The sequence below is a fragment of the Propithecus coquereli genome, unplaced genomic scaffold, assembly GCF_000956105.1.
Source record: "Propithecus coquereli isolate 6110/MARCELLA unplaced genomic scaffold, Pcoq_1.0 Scaffold127, whole genome shotgun sequence".
In the NCBI taxonomy this organism is placed as follows: Eukaryota; Metazoa; Chordata; class Mammalia; order Primates; family Indriidae; genus Propithecus; species Propithecus coquereli.
The window spans coordinates 4,312,718-4,330,427 of NW_012136858.1; the positions used below are offsets into that span (position 1 = coordinate 4,312,718).

The 17,710-nt window shown below is 36.1% G+C and overlaps 1 protein-coding gene and 1 pseudogene across 1 annotated transcript in view; one reads left to right on the top strand and one right to left on the bottom strand.

The window, feature by feature from the left end:
• ZNF292 (zinc finger protein 292) overlaps positions 1-17,710 on the top strand; it is an 88,105-nt gene that overhangs the window by 8,916 nt on the left and 61,479 nt on the right. The gene's annotated exons all lie outside the window — the stretch shown is intronic.
• On the bottom strand, positions 6,667-9,839 carry LOC105805300 (annotated as a pseudogene).

The window sequence follows — 17,710 nt, forward strand, 5'->3', positions numbered from 1 at the left end:
TCCAAATTTAAGTATGAACCCAGTGCTCTCCCTCTTCTATTATTAATTTTTTTCATTGTTCTTCTGTAGGAACTTTCTGCTCCATCTAAATTGGTCTATTCATTACTCACAAAAATACCTGTTCATTTTGCTGCCTTTGTGACTTTGCTTAGATAACTTTAAAGTGTTATATAGTAGAAAGCCAAATGCCATGGAATTCAAATATGAGTTCCCCTGCAATCCAGGAGAAATATTTAGCTCGGGTAAGGAGATGACAATACTTACCCGTAAGAGGTAGTTGAGGAGACTGTAATGATGAAAGTACCTAGCGTAGTGCCTGGCATAAGGAAGACATTATTAACCAGTAGTTTTTGAGTCATTTTTATCAATTCTGCTTGTAACTTAAAGTCCAACATGATGACGTTATTTTCCATGTACACCTTCTCTGGTCTGCACATGCCCCCGTAGTTAGTTCTGACTTCTGTCAGTGACTTATGTCATGTTGCTTGTATATCATGAGTTTTCCATTATGATTTAATTTAACTTTGATTTCAGTTTATTTGAAAATTATTTTTTCAAACTTTGTCAATTTTTGGTTAGGAAAAATACATGAGTCAAAAATACATTTGCATCTGTTGCCTTATTTCTATATTGTCTGATTATAGTTTGACGCCTCTTTATGCTCTTTGTCTCCGCTATAGATTTGGGGATCTTTCATTGCACATATAATGCTTTGACTGTAGTAAGTTCTCAGTAAGTATTTGTTTGAGGTTTTTCTCAGAGCTTTATTAGTCTTCAAATATTAACACTTTGAATTTTTATTTGCCGAAGGTTCCAGAGTTAGGATATGGATATAATCTGGGTTCAAATTCAATATATTTTACTGCCTTTTTCTCCAGCATTCTGTTGTTAAAGGGACACTTAACTCTTTTCCTGAAAGTTTATACCATTTTATTGTATTAGTAAAAAAGTAACAAAAAATGAAACTAATTTAGTAGTAAAAATTCTATTTTTCCCCTTAAACTGAGAAGTAGGAAGCAGGAAAAATTATTTCTTATTTATTCCATTAGCAATTACTCAGTGCTTAATTTGTGGGAGACACTGCATTATTTGCATAAGAAAAAATCAACTGGCAATTCAGTGAAAAATTTGCACAAGTTAAACTTCTGAAGGCATCCTGAAATCTCTGATTTTTCCCCCTAGTACAAATTTTTTCAGTTGAAGTAAAACTAACTCTTAAATCTTTAATGACAACTTTGCTGTTTGTACATTTAGTCTTCCTGTAACACTTACGAGATTGAGGAGAGCCATATTTGTCAAATATATTTTGCTGCTCTTTATGCAGTTGAGGAAGTAGTAATAATTTGAACTAAGATTGTGTAGGAATTCTTGGCTGATTCAGAAAATGCCATTTAACTGGCATTCAAAATTAAAGCATATGTGATTATCCAGAGTGTAGACCTTTCTTTACCTATAAAGGCAGAACAAAATGGCTCTTAAAGCTTCTGCATTATCTTTGGCTGAAGACTCTCTGACCCTCACACGGATGGTCATTGCTTAAAATCAGTAATGTTACTTTACATACAAGTTAAGAAATTTAGTTACCTAATTTCCACAGTCTGCAAATGGGATAAAACTTGGAGTGATAGGCAAGACCAAGCAGATTGAAGAGAAAGGGAATTAATGTTCAGAATAGGCACTGTTAGATGCTTTACTAACAATGAATTGTTTATTCTGAAGACTTGTGAAATCACAGGATTCAAGAACCATTTATTTATGTGGCTCAGATTATCCAAATTCTCTCCCAGGACCTTATTATTACTATATAGTACTTGTTTAGGATGACCCTGAGTCGTTAAAAAGTGTTAGATTTTATTAAGCATTTGTTTAGGAAGACTGAGACATATGGTTAAATGGCCAAAACTAAGGAGTGCTTTAAAAAATAAATATTCGAATACCTGGAAAATATATTCATGTGGAACATTTGGCATCCTTATTGATGCCTTATATAGGAGGTGATGTTATGTATTAGCTTCCAAACTCCTAAACAGAGGTTTTATATTTAGAAAGAGGTAATCTAAAATTAAAAGTAGTACAGTCATCCCTTGGTATTTGTGGGGGATTGGTTCCAGACCCCCCCCCTTGGATACCAAAATCCCTGGCTGCTCATACCTCTTATATAAAATGACACAGTATTTGCATATAACTTAGCACATCCTCCTGTGTACTTTCAGTCATCTCTAGATGACTTACATTACCTGACACATTGTAAAAGCTATGTAAGTAGTTGTTATATTGTATTATTTTGTTTTATTCTGTTGTTATTTTTAATTCTTTTTAATATTTTCTGAGGTTTGTTGAATTCACAGATGCAAAATCCACAGTTATGAAGAGCCCACTGTAATTAACAATCATCTTGATTCTGATTCTTCATCCCAGACAGTTTTATTGGGATATCGGAAAGGGATTGTATCAAATATTTAAATTAAGTCCTGTAGTAATTTTGATTTACCCAAGTTAATTGAAACTGTTATTTGTGATATTGAAAAAATTACTTCTACTAAATAGGAATGATTTTGCTACCTTTTTAAAGATGAGCCACTATCATCAAAACTGGGTATTTAGAATACTCAAAGTAAATAGCTTATATTTTGTATTTTCCTTTCCTTTCCCTTTCCCTTCCTTTCTCCTTTCGTATCTCCTTCTTTTCCTTTCTCTGTTCCTTTCTTTCTACTTTCCTTTCTGACAGTGTCTTGCTCTGTTGCCCAGGCTGGAATGCAGTGGCATCATCATAGCTCACTGCAACCTCAAACTCCTGGGCTCAGGGGATCCTCCTGCCTCAGCCTCCTGAGTAGTTGCCACTACAGGTGCATGCCACCACACCTGGCTAATTTTTTTAATTTGGGATCTTGCTGTGTTGCTCAGTTTGGCCTCAAACTTCTGGCCTACAGCAATCCTCTCGCCTCTGCCTCCCAAAATGCTAGGATTATAGGAGTGAGCCACTGTGCCTGGCCCATTTTGTAGTTTTTAATATAAACATAATGCATGTTTTCTTGGTCTTTTCCTAATTTTTGCAAATATGATAGATTTCAGTCAACATAAAAAGCTTTAAAAAATCATCATACATTTAACTCAAAAGCATTAATATTCTTGTCAGTTTATATTGAGAAAAATGCAAATTTTTAATTTCCTAAAGAATTCTACAAAGTTATATTATTTGAAAAAAAACAAAACATAAAGTTTAATTTCAAAAGATTGATACTTAGTTTGAATCTGGAGACTTATACCGTGAATAAACCTATCCATATAAATTTACCACGAAGTTCATCATCAGCATGAAGATATTTTAGAGGAAACATTTCCGAATGCTTGTGTCATTAAAATTACTGCTTCTTTAGTAATTAAGAATTAGCCCAGGCCAGGTGCGGTGGTGGCTCACGCCTGTAATCGCAGCTCTCTGGGAGGCCAAGGCGGGTGGATCGCTCAAGGTCAGGAGTTCGAGACCAGCCTGAGCAAGAGCGAGACCCTGTCTCTACTAAAAATAGAAAGAAATTATCTGGACAACTAAAAATATATATATAGAAAAGATTAGCCGGGCATGGTGGCACATGCCTGTAGTCCCAGCTACTCAGGAGGCTGAGGCAGGAGGATGGCTTGAGCCCAGGAGTTTGAGGTTGCTGTGAGCTAGGCTGATGCCACGGCACTCTAGCCAGGGCAACAGAGCCAGACTCTGTCTCAAAAAACAAAAAGAATTAGCCCTAGTAAGTGAAGTTGAGTGAGTCTGTATATTCAGGATTGTGATGTATTTATAAAATATTTCTGAAAAGATGACCTGATGTTGCTAAGGAAAAATTATTGTTATCACCAAAAGACCTTTGAGGATTTACCTATAATTGAATGAAAATATTTGTGGTGTAGCATTTGTCTCCCTCAAAAATTATCTTTAATCTTTTGTTTTATTTGACAGAAACCCTCTACCCCTTATATTTTGTCTTTACTTTGCTTAACAGCCCATTAAATACTGTGAATTAAAATCTTGGGATTCTAAGGACATTGGTTTTAATTTTCACATCATTGTTTGTTGTGATCCTTGGCATGCTGCTTATAGCTTTTCTTTGTTTCTTTATCCTTGAAATGGAGACCTCTTGTTGTTGTTTAGAAGAATTGATCAAAGGCATAGTTATTTTAAATGGTTGTTGTAATATAAAATAACATTTTCATTTACACTTAGACTACTTTGGAAACACCTTGAATATCTTACGTATGATAATGACCCAGCATAATTTTAAAACATTAATTATTCCACTATTTTCAAGTCATCTATTATTATCACTTTGAAAAATAACATTAAATTACTGATTTATCAACTTGTTTGAAGCCTACATTTTAAAACAGGATTAAACTTTACAGTAATTTGTAAAAGATGTTTTTGTGTGTGGGAGGGATAGGGGGATTAGTTGATGTGCATGAATGTGCCAGTAGAAGATTATTGGTGTTATAATTGAAACTTTTCCTTTGTCCAAAATTTTAAACTTAGAATTTGAAAGGCTGAGGATGAGAGAGAAGCTAGGATTGTATAGTAGCTACAAGTATAGATTTTGAAGTATGATTTGAATTCCGACTTGGACATTCCTCTGGAACTTCACGCTTGTTTTTTTGTCTCTGTCCTTGTATCTGCCTTAAAGCTATTGTGATTAAGGCATAACGTTTGCTGAGCACTTTGCTTATTATGATGCTGGAAGTACCGAGTAAATGTTAGCAATTGATATATCTAAGTGGAGTAGATTAGAAATTTTCCTTCACAAAAGAACATTAATTTCTTTTTATCATGATATTTTATTTAACCCAATATACCAAAAATGTTATAATTTCACCAGTATAAAATTTGAGATAGGTTACATTCTTTTTGTACTTCTTCAAAATCTGGCATGTATTTTATACTGACAGTACATCTCAATTTGGACTGGCTACATTTCAAGGGCTGAATACTCACATGAATCTCAATTGCAATCAAAGACATTGACCTGCTTCCTTCCGTTGTTTGGCATTACTTGTAGACAAATAAATGTCTGCCTCTCTCCAAACTCTAGATCCTATCATTTACATTTACATCAAGACATACATACCACTAGCAGAATTTATTTTCAAACATTAGACTGTGAGACCAGCACTATGTCTGGTACTAGAGGTACTAGATAAATGGCAACGAAAATAGCTGACATGGAGAGTTCAATTCACCCATTCATCTACTTGCAGAGAACTAACAAAGGTAACAGTGAGTGGACAGTCTTCTTTTTCTTCATAGCACTTAACACAGTTACTGATTCTCTGTATTTTATACTGAGTGCGTGCACGCGCACATCTGTTTCTTCTGTGACACTTCATGAGGGAAGGAACTACATCCACCTTGTTTGCTGTATATCCCTGGCTCTAGTAGAGTGTGTTACACATAGTAGATGGTCAGATGTCTGTTAAATGAATTAATATGGCTATACATTGATTATCAGCCCCAACCAGCTTGTTATTTCATTACTCAGTGTTTGCCAGTTAGTTAACACACATTCCACTTTTCTCAATGAAAGCAGTGAACAGCTGTTTTATCATCAGAACAATTTATAGTAGCTTAGCCCAGTCATTAAAAAGTGATCAGTTCTGGGAGGTCGAGGCAGGCGGATTGTTTGAGCTCAGGAGTTCGAAACCAGCCTGAGCAAGAGCGAGACCCCGTCTCTACTAAAATTAGAAAGAAATTAATTGGACAACGAAAAATATATAGAAAAAATTAGCCGGGCATGGTGGCACATGCCTGTACTACTCGGGAGGCTGAGGCAGGAGGATCGCTTGAGCCCAGGAGTTTGAGGTTGCTGTGAGCTAGGATGACGCCACGGCACTCTAGCCCAGGCAACACAGTGAGACTGTCTCAAAAAAAAAAAAAAAAAAAAAAATAATCAGTTAATTTTCCCCTAATCAAAATCACATTTATCCTGTCTTCATCAGGCTCTCCTCTTCCAACACACAGTAAAATCAGAATGGTTGAGGTACAAATGAACAAGTACAAAAGAATAGCTCTTTCCATCAACCTCTCAGACTTAAAGAAAACACAGATGTATCTGGAAGGAAAGAGTAGTGAATATTGCTTCCCACCGGTCAATAGTGGTGTGGTAGATTAGAGCTCTGGAGACTTCAGAAACATTTAGAATGTTCAACAATTCCAAGTCAAACAACAGGAATACTGTATTAATCATGATAAAGGAAAACCCAAAACTGGTAAATGTCCTGAGTTTTTCACAAAGCAAAATAAAATGGCATATAATGACTGAATTTATTATAAAAAGTAGAATAAAATAAAAAACCTATACTTAACTCAGTCTTTAATGATATGAATAATATTATAAAGTCCTTTTGCTAGTCTTTTATATAGAGTGTAAAACCTGGAAAAATGCAATAGTTGAGAGTGAGAGCAGCTCTTAGCTTTTTATTTTGTATACTATAAAATGGCACTTTAATAACATTGGTATTCCTCAAATTAACTTGTCACTTTTGCAATTTTAGTACAAAAGACCTCCAACTCCTAATCAGGTGTTCCCTGTTTTGTACCCTACTAATACACAAGCGTTTCATGTCATTCAAGTATTTATTCATCTTGTCTATAAATCAACGTTTTAAAAACTGAATTGTGTTTAAAGTACACTAAAGAAAATTACTTTTCCCTTTTCTCTTTAGGTAAGTGTTCCAAAAGTGGGATAAATTTAGCATCTTTACTGTGTTTTTTTTCCCCCCTTCTTTATATGTCACTGGTAACCACTGGAGTCATTGCCTTTGAAAGTAGGGTCCTTGTCCTGGTTTTCCTGGTGCTTTTTCTTCTTTGGCTCTTCCACCCAGAGGCCATTCAACATTATTAATAATCTACAGGTTTGTCTCTTCCTTTGGGGTGACAACTGCAGAAGTTGCTAGCTCTGTGATACCATCATCTATTTCATACATATCTTGGTCTTTTTTTCTTTTTATTTGGAAGTTTTTCAGCAGCTTCTTCAGTGCCGGTTTTCGTTACTTTTTCAGAAACTTCAGAGCATGTGGATTGTAAACTAGTGATATTTCGTTTTCCCCAAATGCAGAATACTCCAGCAGCATCTGAATCTAAACGAAATACTTAAAATTCTAGTTCATCACTCATGTTTATCTCTGTGGTTTGCCAACGCTCAGCTGACATATGCTCGGATTTAGAGATGAAGGTATTAAAACAGCCTTGTACTAAGTAGCCAGCGTGTCTAGTGGACACTTTATTAAACTCTACCCATAAGCTTTTGCCCTCGTTCAGGGCAGAAAATGACAAAATCTGCTTCAGTGTTAAGATGAATGTGTCCTTGGTCATCTTAAATATCTCCCAGTTCACCCATAGATTTGATGTTATATGCAGTAGAGGTTATCTGAAAGACTCTCAGAATAGCTCAAGAGTTCCATATTGAGCTTCTCTCTGATACCAGTGTGTTTCCTGTTAAGGTGGCAGGGTGATAGCATGATGTGCTTTCAGTTCAGCCCAGCCACTAGGCAGGAGTAACGACTTTATGAGCAACGAAGCAGCAGAGTAGGTCAACAGCTCTAGGAAAGACTAGACACAGGCCCTACCATGGGCCCCTCAGAGGCTGCCTTCAGCCATGCCACCTCTAAGCAACTGCAGCCGTGCAGCTTGTCCGAGAACATTAATCTTAGTGTTAGTAAGATACTGTTTAGTTTCTTGTCATCTATTATAGTGGTTTTCAAATATTGGGGGGGCAGGGAAAGGGAACTACCCTTCCCCCTTCCCCCCTCAGTCTTACCTGATACCTGAATGTATAAAACAGAAAAGTTACCACTGGAGAAGTTTGACAAGTACTAATCTAGAGTATAACAGCACAATTGGCAGAGGTCATTAATGGAGTTCAAGGGAGTTAATGGTTGTTAAGGGAATTCAAGTGTAGTTGTCTTCTGGAAATATTTTCTTTTTACGCACACAGAAGTTTGTGTGTTTCCTCATTCTACTGCTTTCTTCTCTGTACCCTCCCAAAGAAAATGAACATTTTTGTCTTAGAGACATAATAAAGCCACCACTGAAGGCTTTCATACGTTTAATTTAATTTTTAAGACTTTTAATTGTGCTCCTTCCATACTAAGACACATTAAATAAACTCATTTTTTGGTACCTAAGATTTAAAATAAATTATATTTCTCTGGAAGCGTGGCACTGATGTGTGTATAGTATGAAGAGAGAAATTGTATTTTATCAGAGGAACAATAATATTAGATAATGGTGAAACTTATACACAAGCAGTTCCACAAACATACTCAATGCTAATGTTTAATTCTTTCTGAAAATTTGAGAAGACCTAGGTTGTCTTATATAGTTCTTCCAACTCTTCATCTCAAATTTTCTCTGGATCTTTCATTTTCTTCCTTGGAAACCCAAGGCAGAAGTGGCTATTCCCTTTCCAAAGGATCTCTTCTTATGTGCACTTGATCCCCACCTCCTCAGAGTGCCATCTGCTTTCCCGTCTCTCCATCATTCCTGTCCTTCAGAGTATAGACATGTGCATGTCTTTCTATTGGTCTTCTACATTGGGATTTTTCCCCTTCCTCTGACTCCTTTTCTCCACACATGAAACTTCTCTTTTCCTAAAAAAAACATTTTCTTTAATTCTTCTTGTTTCCTTATTTTTATTGCTAGACCTCTTGGAAAGACACCATATTTATTGCCTTCATTTCTTTACCTTCCATTGCAGTTTGGATTATACCCTTCACACTAAAGAAAATGTTCTTTTAAAGGTCACTTGCTTGGCATGTCTTGTTACTTATTAACTATAGATTTAAGTAGCAGCCCAAAGACTATTTTATGTGCCTATACATTGTTTTTAAGAAAATTTAATTGTCAGCATTTTAAAAGTTATAAACTTTAATGTTAAAATGAATTTCAGGCTTCTTTTGGAGAATCAGAAGATACGGCAATATTAAATTTATGCATGGCTCTGGATTCAAATGGCTGCCTGCTTAGCCCCTGTTGGCACTTCAAATGTTTGTGACCCCATCTAAACTTATCTCCTTTCAGTTTATTTACCCTATTCTCCTGGTTCTACCTTTGTCACTGTTTCTTAGTTGTCTTCACTCATACTTCCTTTCACATACACAGTAAATGGTAGCTATTATTAATATATTTGAGAAAACTAGATCCAAAATTTTATAGTGTTTTATGTCTTTCACTTGTAGGGGAGAAAAAGTAATACCTTTTCCTTACTCATCACTAGGTTCATGGCTGAAGCACCTGTAACAGAATACAGATTAATGAGAAAAGTGTATAAACTTATTTAATAAAAGATTTACATGACATGGGAACTTTCAGAAATGAAGACCCAAAGAAACAGGGAAACCTGTCTATTCTTATGCTTAGGTTTGATAAAGAGTAGACGTTGTGGGGAAGTATGATCAGACAAAGGGGGCAGGATCTAACGGTAATAAACTGGAGGAAACTTAGCAAGACCTATTCGTTCAGATTCTTCTCTGTGTTCCTGTGTTTTCAGAGATAAGCACATTCCTTCTGGGCATAGGGAAGGAACCTCTGGAATGAAGGTCTTATGGACCCACTTTAGAAGAAGGTCAGAGAATTCTTTTATGGCCTCTTTCAAGGGAGCTGGGTGGGAGAAGGCCAGAGAGATCCTTTTTGCTTCTGCTGTTTGCTCAAATGCCAAGGTGCCATATTTTAGGGTAGTGTGTCTTCAACTCCATCACTCTCGAATGTTCCCTTCTTCCTTCCAGACTCCATTAGCAAGCCTCAAGCATTTTCCTCACCTCATCATCATGTCTGAGACAGGACTCTCTCTCATCATGTGGTTCATGATGGCCTGGTTGATTATCCATGCTTTACATACTAATCTTCAGGAGTCATGCACTCTGACAGCATCTCCTGTGACTCTGGATAAGATTTCCAGATGTCCATTCTTTTTAGACTTTTAATTCTTGGCATCCTCTTTCAACCATCTGTAGAACTGTGCTTCATGGACATTTAGAGGGTACTTCTCATTAAATATGTCTGAAATGGAACTCATCCACTCTCCCTTTCCATTCCCTTTGCACACCCCCACCCCCACCCCCCCATGAAAAGGAAAGCCTATTGGTATTCTCCACCCTCCCCCACCCCCTTAGATTTGATATATCATCACTGGCCACTTAGTTTCTTGACATAGGAAAATTCAATGAAGATTTGTGTGTGTTTGTGAAGATACTTTCTGCTCCCATTCCTTTGTCGTCATCCTGTCAATCTTCTGTACTGTCATTAAGATTATCACTTATCTTTTCAAAGCATAGATAATCATATTCTTTCCTTAAAAGTTTAAAAAGACTACAAAATGTTGAAGAGTTCAAATTCTGGGTTGGACATTGTGAGTTGAAATCCCAGCTCCACTATTTACCAGCTGTGGGCCGAGTTTCTTATTTTGTTAAATGAGGCTAATATTAATAGTAATATCTACCTTAGAGAGTTATAAGGATTAAATGTCAGTACAGTACCCATCACATTAATAAGCACCACATAAAATGCTGTCATTCCATGAAAAATAAAATTTAAGCTTATTGGCTTTACATTCAAGAATTTTCGTGATCACAGTGCCCCAGCCTGGCTGATTGGCAGCCATATCTCATTTCTTTGTAGTCTTAAGGCTTTATAGTCTGTTCTTACACTACAGTTAACATATCCTCCCTCATTTCTGTGCTTTTGCTTTAGCTCTCTCTTTTAGTATTTCCTTCTTTTATCAGCCTGATTTCACCACATCTCTTTCCCTCAGAGATGGAAAAATCTGTGGTAAGATTTATTAGGCATTTCAAATGCTACATTTTTCATGAGGCTTTCTTATACTACTAAAAGGATTTCATGATTTGTTCCTCATTCTTTTTGTTGAACTGTGTATGTTTTTCATAGTTTCTCTATGTTATGATTGTGTGCTTCTCTCCCCCTCCTCAAATTGGAACTCCTTATAAAAAGGGACCATGCCTAGTTTACTGACTTATAAGTAATTAAATCTTGTTGAATGGTTGTAGTCTCTACTTCTTGAATAGTGGTTTTCATTGATGGGAGAAGGGTGAATTTTGTGCCTTTAAGAAGCCATTACTTACTGAAATTATACAGGGTGTCCCAAAATCGCCATACGTAGGGAAAATGGGAAATTGTAGCTAAATGTACCTTTATTTAGAAAATATTCATTATAAAACTTTACAAAATTTTTCCTTTGTGTGGAGACTTTTGGGACACCCTGTATTTCTTCTCACCATTCTTGTTTCATCTCATTTTTGACATTGGGTATCTATATTCAGGGCAAAGATTCGGTTCGATCACACAGTTCTGACAAAGCAAATGTGAATATATTATATGCAATAGTACTCTTGTTAACTGACGTTTATTAAATGCTGACTATGTGTCAGAATCTATTAAATCTGTGCATGATTTCTGTGTGTCTGAGAGAGAGAGAGAGAGAATATTAGCTCAACTCTCTGAAATAGGTGGTTACAATCCCTACTTATATATGAGAATAGTGAGGCACAGAGAAGTGAAATATTAGGCTCAAATTACTGTGTACTTCCTGTTTTTTGGTTGGTCCCTAAGAGATGCAGTGGGCTAAAAGGAGTTAAATTACATACTGTCCTAGTGCTTGAAAGTTGTAGATTAGTACCCGTGCTTTCCCCCCCACCATATACGCAGCATATTTGGTTTACTGCTGGTCCATAGAAACTAGCTTTTTTAAAAAATAAAATACAGCTGGGCACAGTGCCTTATGCCTATAATCCTAGCATTTTGGGAGGTTGAGACAGGAGGATTGCCTGAGGCCAGGAGTTTGAGACCAGCCTGAACAACATCCTGAGATCCCTTCGCTACCAAAAAATAGTAATAAATAAAATACCATGGTTGTAAATGCAGTTATTCACTCTAGTGGGATATAACTATGCAGGAATGGTCCTTAATAGTCATTGATCCCAAAAATGGTTGAGGTGAGAGAATCAAATAATTGCGTAAATGTGTTTTCATAGTTAAAAATCTATTATATCTTAATTTAAACAATTGGGAAACATCTAATGAGAGCTTTTCAATACTATTAAGTTATTAGCATACTTGGTAGTTCAAAAATTTTCCACTTGGTTATTTCCTTTTAAATAAATTAGCAATGACAGTCATGTAAATTATCTTTCAAAAATTTCCCCAAATAGGAGGTTGGGTTAAAAGAAAAGCACACCCACACTTCAGAGGATGCGGGGCTGGTGAGGCAGGGAGAAGAGTTACTGTGACTAATTTATTAGTGCTGGCTTGCTAAATGGTTTATTTGTAGACATACATCTAAATATGATCGTGTTCATCATTTTCATATTTGGGTTTTCTTGTGTATATTTAAAACCCTAATTTTGCTAATTTTAAGATTTTAAGATTCCTCTTGTATATTCAGTAACATTTACTACATATCTGCCATTATTTCTATATAGTTGATTAAAGTGTTCTGTTAATACTGCCTTCATTTCTAGGATTTGTTCTCAATTCATTGGTTACTGAATACCTGACTTTCATTTCTGGCTTTTGTGCACTCTAGTTACAGCTTTTTCTTTGAGGTTATGATATGCGATTTAAAAAGTTGGTCATAATATGTTTCTAGAAATTGAAGGAAGAAAGAGTAAAAGTAAATTAACTATCAGATTATTGATTCTAAAGCAAACTTTGTTAAATTTGCTGTATCCAGTATTCTTTACATTAGTACAGAAGTAATGAATCTGCATATCATACTAAATAAATTATATATTTTAAAAAAGCCAATAAAACGGCAAGACATCAGGATCTATTTGAGAGGTTTTCTGCCTTCTAGTCCTGCTGCTTTAACTTTACTATTTGTGACAACTTTGGGTAGAGATATTACTGAAGATAAAACTGGTCTTGCTGGCTCTGTAGATGATAATTTTCCCAATGGAACATTCATCCAGTTTGTATTTTACATAATTTTTTAAAAGCAGATGATGTTTTCTGTGTAGGAGCCAATTGTTTTTTAAACTTAGATTATAATTACTATGAAAACAGTGAATGTTTCTGAAAAGAAAAAAATATTGCTTTTCCATAAAACTACAAATAGGAATTTTTACCCCTACAATTGAAAGAATGGTCCTTTATTCAAGTCTTTGAGACCTGAGATTCAGGAAGGTTGTGATATACTGGAGAAAGTTTATAGCTACAAGGAGCTGAATCTTATTAATTGAAAGGAAAATAGAGAATGCTTTGCAACGGTTAAAGTAACAGGTAGTAAAATAATTTAAAATATATATTGCTGTCAAATACATTTTTTTCCTTGTAGGCTGGCCCCGGCAAGAAAATGTAACATGCAATTTAAGCATATTGTATCTTACTAAGAAGTTAATTTAAAAAAAAAAAAAAGTCCCCTTCAGTTGGGTTAGGGCCATAATCCTAAAAGACACAGTCCCAAATGCCATAATCCCTAATGTTGAAATCCTGAAAGATCAAAATCCCTAAAGTCTAAAATCCCAAAAAACACAAGCCTGAAAAATCAAAATCCAAAAAATATAATTCTGGAAAAAATAACATAAAACTTTTAAAAGATGTTTATTTACATTTTTAAAAGGGGATTTATTTGAGAAACATAAAGACACCACAGAACACTTCATACTTTATACAGGTCACTTTATACAATAAAATAAATAGGCAATAATATACATATTTTTGCAAGCATAAACAAGTATACTAGTGATGGTCTCATGGGTATAACAGTTATGAGCAGACAAACCGTATTCATAAAGAAATAGGTCAAAAAGTGCAATGAATATCACTATGGTTGGTAATTGTGTGCACCTAGCTTCATAACTGCAATCATCTGAAATACTATGATGGATAGTCCAACTAAGTCTTTTGATGAGATCAGTCAAAAATCATGATGGGTCACCACTACATATACAGTCACCCAAAGAGTTGAGATCTCAGGAGATTATGTTTGTCACAAATGCAGATGTACAAATAGGACGGCTCTTCATTTATTGAGGACATTTCAGTGTTTTTATGTACACAATGCTTATACACAAAGTCAACATTGCAGTGTTTACTTTTGTGGAGTCAAGTTTGTGAGAAAATGCATCAAGCTAATTAGAACTCTCTAAAAGTCTTTGCATAATTTATACCTTTAGTATTGGAAATGATGCAAAGATGAAATAGCCTAGTGAATTGGTGCTGTGTGTGAAGGGGCAGAAGTAATACATGATTGAATAATTTGGCAGGGGAGATTTCTTGTATTAATATTTTTTGCCTGCATTTTTACTTCTGTAATCTTCTAAACACTCACAGTTATGTTTGGAGAATATCGTGGTCTACGAATTTTTCAAGTATTCGCTGTCCATTTGAAAGTCGGATGATTGCTCAGTCATTGCAATTAAGTGATTTTCTGCTTTCACAGCACCAGTAATAATTAGCTCTTAAACTTTTATCTTTCACCATTAAGTAGCCTAGTATACTTAATTTATCAAAGCCTTTTTTTGAGGGAACAATTTCACAAATCTCTTCCGCTGTATTGGAAGGAATACAGTAAGAAGTAATGGTACTTGGCTTCTCTAATACCAAATCTGTATTAGTCTGGGTTCTCCAGAGAGATAGACCAATAGGATATGTATATAGGTATATAAGATGGAATTTTTTAGGTGAATTGGCTAACAAGATTATGGTGGCCAAAAAGTCCCATGACAGGTTGTGTGCAAACTGGTAACCCTGGGGATTCCGTTAGCATGGCTCAGTCTATAACTGAGTTAAAGCTCGTACGGTTCACCACAGGACAGCCAGTAATTTGAGAGGCAAGATGTTGGGGCAAGGAAAGTGACTTCTGTTCCGAGAGCTAGCAAACTGAGAAGATGGTGGACTAATGTCCTAAAGAACCATCTTAAATTAGTATGAATTTTAGTTCCTTTTTATCTTAAGGGAAGGGGAAAAGGGGGGCTGGGTTGCAAGTCGTAATTGAGGACTGCAGACATCTGGGCATCAGCAAAGGTCCAAGGAAGTTGTAAAACTTCTCTTTTCTTGGTCAGTTAAGTTTGGAGGACAAAGGTTGGGTCAGGATATTGCTACAAATCTTTAACATAGTACTGTTAGTTGTGTGTATGCTTTTCTTATTTCTTCAGGAGTTAGTTTTGGGAAGGGGACGATTTTCTTTCTTCTAGCCCATCTTTTTTTTATAGCCTATGTACAGAGCTAAGCCGAAGCTTTTAACCTAAAGGATTACCACAGGGGGTCAGAACCAAAATGGAGCTACTTATGCTAAGACTCCCTTCCATGTTACAAGTCCAAGACAGGAGACCTCAATAAGGCCTCAGAACCAGGGAAGCTCTGTCTGAGGGACCCTGGAGAGCAGCCAGTTTAAGTCCTGGAGCCCAAAGGAAGGCTGGCAAGCCTGGAGTTTTGATGTCCAAGGCAGCAGAAGAAAAGCCCATCCCAGCTCTCAGAGAGAGACCAATATTCCTGTATTTGCTCTTTGCGGGCCCCTGGCTAATTAGATGGTACCCACCGACATTAAGCAGGTCTTCCCCTACCTAGTCCACTCAGATTCACACACTAATCTCCTTTGGAAACACCCTCACAGACATACCCAAAATAATATTTTAACAGGTTTCTAGGTGTTCCTTAATTCAATCAAGTTGACACCTAAAATTAAGTCCACAAGTCCACACCTTGTCAACTTTGTGCCCATATGCATCTCCTTAAACCATACTTAATTTCCAAATAGAAACAATAACAAGGCAATAGTTCCATCTAACGTGATGCAACTAATATGATACAACTATCCTGCAAACAACCAAAAATGTACTAATTCTTTCCCTAGTGTTTACTTTGGGGAATTCAACATTTCAGAGTTTTAATCTTTCAGGATTGTGATTTTCAAGATTTTAGATGTTAGGGATTTTGATCTTTTCAGATTTCAACATTAGGGATTGTGTTTTTTGGGATTATGATCACTACTTCAGTTAGCACAGTATGGAAATTTAATTAATACAGTAATTTTCATTTTGTTGGCATACCTTTGTATTCTTCTAGAACTTCGAGTATATTCTTTTTTCATTTACTGGTTTATTATAAAGGATATTACAAAAGATAGAGATGAAGAGATATATATAGGGAAAGGTATGTTTGGGGAAACTGGCTCCGGGAACTTCCGTGCCCTCCCAAGGTATGCCACCTGCTTAGGAACCTTCACTTGTCCACCTATCCAGAAGCTCCCCAAACCCAGTCCTTTAGAGTTTTTATGGAGGCTTCATTACATAGACGCCATTGATAAAATCATTTGCCAATGGTGATCAACTTAACCTTCAGCCCCTTTCCCCTCCCTGGAGGTTGAAGGGTTGAGCCTGAAAGTCCCAAACTTCTAAACATGCTTTTGTCTGCCTGGTGACCGGCACCCATCCTGAATCTACCTAGGGGCTGCCAGCCATCAGTCAGTCAACTCATTAACATACAAAAAAGCCTTCAAGCATACTTTTTTTGGTTATTAACGGAGGTAAAATTCCCAGACTAATTACACAAGTTTTTTTTTTTTTCCCCATGATGTTTACTTTAATGTGACTTTGTATTCTAGGAGCAGCATGCCATGCAGGAAAGACCACTGTCAAATTTAGAAATAATAGTTTTGTTTTGGGCATGCCTTAGCACTTCATTTTCACTCCCTCCCCTACTCCGGGCCTCTTTCCCAAGTACCCAATGTTCTCGAATTTCTGTGAATACACTTTGCATCCTCACTCAAATGTCCTATCTTGTAAGTACAAAGAAACTCTCAGCTGGTGAAGAAAATTATCTAATTTATGATGCTGTGTGACTGTATCGCAAGTAGATAAGATTTCAAGCAGATAATAAAAATGGGGAAACATGGGTAAATTGGGGAATTTGGAGTAGAAGGATCTCCAAAGAGACAAGCCACTCTGTTGCTGTTGAGTCCAGTGTTTTGTTATAGTTGTTCCTGTATTCTTGAGCTAATAGTTTCTCTGAAAGCTTGAACTCCTTTTTTATTTTCGATCTACTCCCCCATTACATTAACAGCAAAGGCTCATGGTGTCAACAAATAGGGTAAGACTGGAGCCTTTGGTATGTATGGTTTTGTAAATTCAGTATTCTAGTTGTGCATCATCATTCTAGTTTTTTCTAGCTATTATATGAGCTAATAAATTACTTTTTTCTCACTTAAGTGATGTGTTTAATTTCTAATCTTAATACAAATAAGGATCCAAGTTTTTAGGAAAAAGAAACTACTGCAGTAAATACAACAAGTTGTCAGTCCTTTGTGACTTAAATATATATGACATACTCTTAATTATGGGTTCAGATCAATTGTGATTAATATCAATAAACTTTTTTTTAGTCATCTCATTCAGTAACTCACTTGATTAAATCTCTAGATTCTAAGGCCTGGCCACTTAATGCTTGAAAATTTACATATCCACAGCCAGATCTTAAGCTAGAGGTCTGTTGGATAAACCTATTCTGTGGTCAAATACTTGATACTCACTGATGACTTAATATAGTTTGATGCTCTTGGATCAAAAGCTGCTTTCACTAATTAGATGTTTACCTATACCAGCAGTTGTAACATTAAATACCTACAGACCCTAGACATATAAAGTAAATTAATGACTTGGATAGGGAAAGGACAGTGGGAAAGTAGAGAGTTCTTACCCTGATTGATCAACTGCTGTCTGTCTG